Source organism: Triticum urartu, chromosome 4A (assembly GCF_056163025.1).
Source record: "Triticum urartu cultivar PI428250 chromosome 4A, HENAU_Tu73, whole genome shotgun sequence".
Classification (NCBI taxonomy): domain Eukaryota; kingdom Viridiplantae; phylum Streptophyta; class Magnoliopsida; order Poales; family Poaceae; genus Triticum; species Triticum urartu.
Window position 1 is genome coordinate 106,232,680 of NC_141876.1, and position 6,545 is coordinate 106,239,224.

The window sequence follows — 6,545 nt, forward strand, 5'->3', positions numbered from 1 at the left end:
CTTGATCCACGTAAGCATACTCAACGGGTTCCTCGATCACGCACTCGTCTCCCGGCTCTACCCAAGGCAAGAACACAAGCAAAGGAAATAATAATCAACCACGGTGCAATGCGCAAGCAACATGATGCAAAACATGACATGATATGCGGGATGTGATATGCAATGCATATGCATGCGTCGGAAAGGAAAGATTGAACCAGGCATCAACTTGGCAAACCAAGTGTGCCTCTGGAAAGATGAGTTGATTTCGGTCGAAATCGATATAAAGATCACCTGAAGCGGATGCATGGTTTGTAAATGTCAAGCAAAACAAGAATGGCACAATTCTGCGATTAACATCACGATGCCATCTAAAATGCAACAAGAAACTAAGCTACTGCACTCCAACATAGCAACAAAGTACATGGCAGTGATATAATCAAGATGCTTGACAAAAGATGAACACTGAGCTACGGCTAAATCACACAAGAGAAGGTTCAAACAAGCATGGAAAAAGTGCAAAAGATATCAGCTTCACAGACTTTGTGAAAATACTAACATGCCAGGAATTAAGATCAGGAAGCAATGTTTAGAGCAAGAAAACAACATGCTACAGGAACATATCATAGAAAACAAAGGCATGGCATGAATCTACTAAATTCATAGGACAAAATTCCCTTACTGATCAAGAGACAAAAAGGCACAGAAGATATTATGGCACCCATGTAAACATAGCAAGTTTCGTTAACAGATTCAGACTTAGCAGAAGACAGAGCATGGCAAAAACATTATTATGAAGGCCTCTTTGCGAGCTCGATTCACTCAACACAAGTCATTGCATGACAAGATAAGCATACTACCAGCAAGAAGACATGATCATAAGGCTAACCATGGCAAGAACAAGTTTATATCATGCTTGGATCAACTACAACAACCATGGCAAAATTGATTAACATGTAAACAATCTGCCAGGAACATTTTATAGCAAAAGTAGAGCAAGATTAAGACATGCTAGGGAACTCCATAATTGCAAACAGGGGCATGGATGGATAGATCATAACCATATGTCAAAATCATCCTTACTAAAGATACTCAAAACAAGCATGGATCACTCTGTAGCATCATGGATACATGGCATAAAAATAACAGCAGGAAAATGACTTGGTGAAATCCTAAGTCTCTGAAATCAGCAATATCACGAAGGCTACTTTGCATGCTTGTGCTAGTCACCACAAAGATCAAAAAAATACATGGCATACACCCCTGTAAAGATGTCATGGTATAGACCAAAACACGTGTAGAGCTCATGCCCATATGCAGCACACAACAAATGTAGCAAAAATGACAAATCCTCATGCCCTAATAAGAATCAGCACCTAAAAATTTATAGATCTCTTGCATCCACGATTTGGGCATCAAGATGGACTCAAACAAGCATGTCACAATGGAACAAAATGAAGAGCACATCATGATGAACATTTTGATATATCGTGCGCATGAAACGGAGCTACGGATCAGAAGTTATGGCATGATGAACAAGGCCTGAAAAATTACAGGAAAAAGACTTGGAGGAAATTTCGACCTCCAGATCTAGGGTTCCTGGGCACGGAAGTCGAGGTGGCGGTGGATCTCGCCGGATCCTCGCTGGAGAACATCGGGGTGGACGGAGTTGTGGCGGAAGGTGGCCGGAGAAGCTCGGGCTCGCCGGATCCGGGGAGGAGGGGCTCGCCGGAGTCGAGGTTTGGAGGAGGCGGCGACGCGCGGTAGATCCGGGCGGCGCGCGCGGTGACGTGCGGCGGCTGGGCGGCGGAGCGCGGCCGGCGGGGCGGCGGCGGCGTTGTGCAACGGCTGGGCGGCGAAGGCGCGGGACGGGCGGCGGCCTCGGGCGCGGTCTCCCGCGGGCGGCGATGGCGGAGAGACGGGCCGCGGGGGCCGGCCTCGGGCCCGGGCAGGCCGCCGACGCGGGAGAGGCGAGCGCTGATGTGGCGGGTGGCGATTCGCCGGGCATGGTGGCGCAGACGCGTACGACTCGGACGGACGTGTCCGGCGGCATGAGGAGAGGGGAAGCTAGGGTTTCGACCCGGATTTGGATGGGGAGGACATATTTATACCTAGAAGGAGGTGGGAGTGTCCAAATGAGGTGTAGTTTTCGACCATGCGATCATGATCCGATTACAGAGGACATGGGATAGGTTTGGATGGGTTATTGGGCCGCTTTGGAGGAGTGTTGGGATGCAACACACACAAGGCCTTTGCGGTTCCCCCGTTAACCGTTGGAGCATCAAACGGACTCCAAATGGCACGAAATTTGACAAGTGGTCTACCGGTGGTGTACCAAGGCCGCTTGGCAAATCTCGGTCCATTCCGAGAATGTTTAACACCCGCTCATGAAAAGAGACAAAAGGGGACGCCGGAGGACGTAGGAGTGTCGGATTGCGAAACAGACAATGGGGAAAATGCTCGGATGCATGAGACGAACACGTGTGCAAATGAGATGCACATGATGACATGATATGGAATGCATCACAAGAGCAAAATGCAAAAACGAAGACACAAACACAACCATGAAGAAATCTCATAACATAGAGCCGAAAATGGCAAGAGTTGGAGTACAAATATGGCGAGTTACATCCGGGGTGTTACACGCTCCCAGCTAAATGAACTTGGGAAGATGTCACCTGGTCATGTTGATGAAGGAGAGTTGGGGCAGCTGAAGGTGCACAGCGAAAGGGTTGCTCCTCACGAGCCACCGGGACCCTGAGCCTCAGGAGGCTCTGGGGGCTTAGGTGGTTCCTTGAGGACCATCTCCATCTCCATCAGGACGGCGTGGTGCCTGGCCTCCTGAGCCGCTAGGATGGGCCGCAAGTTGTGCTGGTAGGCGGACGATACGCTCGGCAGGCCAAAGGGCATGCGAACGTAGCTGTGCGGTGGGCCCTCATAGCGTCCCATGCACGAAGGCCAGAAAAGCTCCTGAGAAGCGGCCCGGTTGAGCCCTGGAACGTCGATGCAGATGGGCAGCCCGGCATCCTCTCCTGGATGGGAAGCTGCGTCTCGTGAGCGGCGGTCGCCGCGCATGGCCCTTGCGTCTTGCAATTCCTGGGTGGTCTTGGTGATGAACTCCTGAACAGTGGGTGATCCTTGCCTGGTGCCCTCCTGAGGGAAACGTGCTGCGAAGCACGCCTCCAGGTGGTGCCCAAGCGCATCCCTCGTGATGTGGGCAAGGTCTGAGGCCTTCCAGAAGAAAGCCCCCGAGCACTGCCCGAGAAGGGCACCGGGCGCGCCTTCCTATGCGATGGAGGGAGGCGCCCCTGGCGCGGGCGCTGATCCTGACGAGGCTTCGGCTGTGACACCACCCTCCTGAGGTCTTGCACGGCACAACTGCTTCTTCTTCTTTGGGATGGCCTCAGGAGGGCCCTCGCCCTTGCTGTCGGGGTCGTCGATTGCTGCAGCTTGGAAGGCACACTCAAGGGAGCACACCGCATCTCTTTCTTCACATGGGACCATGATGATCTCGCCGCTTCCCGGCATCTTGAGGACATTGTAGCCGTGATGGGTCACTGCCATGAACTTGGCCAGGGATGGATACCCGAGGATGGCATTGTACAACAGACGAATGTGTGCGACGTCGAAGTCGATGAGCTCGCTGCGGTAGTTCTTGCATTCTCCGAAGGTGACAGGGAGGCGGACCTGCCCTATCGGTGTGGTGGAACCGTCGGTCACTCCTGAGAAAGGCTTGGTAGGCTGAAGCTGGTCATATGGCACTTGGAGGCTGTCGAACGTGACGACAGACAGGACGTTGAGCCCTGCGCCGCCGTTGATGAGGGTCTTGGTAACTTGTATGTTGCTGATGACTGGGGAGCAAAGCATCGGGAGGGCGCCAGCGGTAGCTGCGCACTTGAGCTGCTGCCGAGTTGAATGTGATGGGGCACTAGGACCATCTGAGCAGGCGTGTGGCTTCGAGCTTGGGGAGGACTGCATTCACTTCACGAGCAAACTTCTTGAAGATACGCTGCGAGGCTGGGGCCTAGGCTCCGCCCAAGATGCAGGCGATAGCACGTGGTTCCTGGAAGCCCCCAGCCCCCTCGTCCTGATGGTACTCGTCATTCCTTCTTGGTGATGGCGGCAGTGGAGGGAGCCCAGCGTTGCCTTGGGGACGATCCTCACGAGGCTGATCCCTCCAGGCGCCCTCGCGAGGATGATACTGCCAGCGGTCCTCACGAGGCCGGTCGCGCCACTCCTGGCGTGGGCCACGGTCGTCCCATGTCAGGACCCCGATTCCAAGTCACATCGACCTAGCCGGTAACACCTCATATCACTTTGCGGCCTCACGCACGGTAATCCCACGGGTGTCGCCTTACCATGGCCCGGGACCGTTTGCGCCTTTTGGCTCACGTATATGATAGTGTCGCTAGCATCCATATGACAGAGAACCCGAGCCGACATGGCTAGTCGTGAACCCAAAGCGGCACTAACCTATGGGGACAGGCATACATGAATCACATCGAGCATGTCGGTCAGTAGCATGTAAATCCGGGCTGTAGCTTTGGGATAACAGGACTCCGGGAACCCGGGCTGTAGCAGGCTAGGCAGGACTACAGATGTCACCGCGTGACATTTCCCCGAAGGGACAGACACAGGAACGAAGTGAAACACATGTCGGCCAGTCAAGTGTCCTGAGAAGTAGTGCTGAGCTAGCAGGACTCCGGTGAACCGGGCTGTAGCGGACTACTATGGCTCGTGGAGGCACTAGACTACATTTCCCCATAAAAGAGGCTGCCAAGGATAAACAACTAGATTGTCGGATCCCACACATACCAAGCATTTCAATCATACACACAGTGTGCTCGATATGTGTAAATACAACATGGCATCACAACATAACTCTACGACTCAAAGTATTATTCATTAGGCTCCAAGGTGCCAAGATATTACAAACATGGGTCTCATGACCCAACATTCAGAGCATACAAGTCAAAGCACATGCGGAAGCTTAACACGTCTGAGTACAGACATCTACAAATGAAAAAGGCTGAGAAGCCTGACTATCTACCAGATCCTGCCGAGGGCACAAGATCGTAGCTGAGGTATCAAGCTAAATGTCAAAGTCCACGCAGAACTACTAGCAAGACTGAAGTCTCTCTGCAAAACATAAATTAAGCAAACGTGAGTACAAAGGTACTCAGCAAGACTTACATGAGAACTAGCTACATATGCATCGGTATCAACAAGGGGGGGTGGAGTTTGACTGCAGTAAGCCAGCTTTGACTCAGTGGCTAACCTGAACTACGACTGCAAGCGACTCTTTTGAGGTGGCGCACACGAGTCCACATATTCACTATTCAATAAACCACTATGGATCCGCTCCCGTCTCCCTACGAGAAGGCCATCCATAGCACTCACACTTATCTTGCGAGTTTTAGAGTATCCACTTTCACTTGTCTATGAACTATGCAAGGGGTCCAAGTTTCCATATCCGAGGAATCCGGCTATTCGAAAAGATAATGATAACCCTGCAGGGGTGTACTTCTTCACACACGCTCCCACCACTTACCGTCGTTTACACGACATGTACTCGGCAACCTTCAAGCGGAAGCCCGACGAGGGTGTCGGCCACAGCCTACCTAAACACTCAAGACTCTAGTCGAGGTTTATCGCCTATCCAGGTTCCATCCGCAGGGAGTCCGGCCGAGGTTTCCACATACGGCCCCGAACGATGTGAACAGGGTTCCCGAGACACCAAACAGGCCCCGGTACACCGTGCCATGGTGTATCTACCGCATCATAGCCCACCCCTAGGGTCAGCGCTACGCACGGCCGCCAACACATAACCTACAAACACTAGAAACTAGTTGTAAATCCTGGACAGAGTACTAGGGTGATTAAGAAGCCGAGAGGGTCAATTAAGGATCCCAATGAGTGGTAGTAGTTGTTCATGGATCACAGACACAGAACTCAGTTCCTGAGGACGGCTGCAATGGGACAACCCACCATGTACTCCTACATGGCCTCTCACCGCTACCTTTACCAAATCATGTTCACACACTTAGCTCTCAATGGTAGGACATGTTCACCACATTCCAATTCATTCCCGATGAATCAGACCTAACACAACTCTAAGCAATAGCAGGAACGACAAACAAGCATGAATGAGTAGGCACATCAGGGCTCAAACAACTCCTACTCATGCTAGTGGGTTTCATCTATTTACTGTGGCAATGACAGGTCATGCAAAGGAAAGGGGTTCAACTACCGAGCATGTAACAGTTGAATCATTGTTGTCCTAATGCAATAAAAGAGACCAGGAGCAAGAGAGTGGGATTGTATCGGAATGAACAAGGGGGGTTTTGCGTGCCTGGCACTTCTGAAGATAGTATAGTTCTTCATCGGTGTCATCGAACTCATCGTCGGAACCACATCTATCGAGAGGGGACAAATACCGGCAAACAAAGAGGAACACAATCAATGCAATGCAACAATTATGATGCATGGTAATTTCATGTCAATATGCTGTTGATTGAGCTAATGCAACTAGCAATCATATTAAATGAAGTTGGTTTGAACCAAGG